This window comes from Penicillium arizonense (genome assembly GCF_001773325.1).
Source record: "Penicillium arizonense strain CBS 141311 chromosome Unknown PENARI_contig102, whole genome shotgun sequence".
NCBI lineage: Eukaryota > Fungi > Ascomycota > Eurotiomycetes > Eurotiales > Aspergillaceae > Penicillium > Penicillium arizonense.
This window is the reverse complement of record NW_019173379.1, coordinates 11,896-12,115: the sequence shown is the minus strand read 5'-3', so window position 1 is coordinate 12,115 and position 220 is coordinate 11,896.

The window sequence follows — 220 nt, the reverse complement described above, 5'->3', positions numbered from 1 at the left end:
GTTGTCCTAGGCTCGGTTTCCTATGGAGGCTTTCCAATAAGCTCTGGACTTTTGGTTATGCCCTCCCGAAGAAGGACAATCCTCATCCTGAGTTTGAGAGTATGTCAATATCTGTGCGGCCAGGGAGTAGAGATTCTGGTAAAAGCAACATTAGCTGGCTGCGAGTAGACAGGGAAGAAACAACATTCAGCGGCGCGGGGCCAAGGATGAACAGGATTGA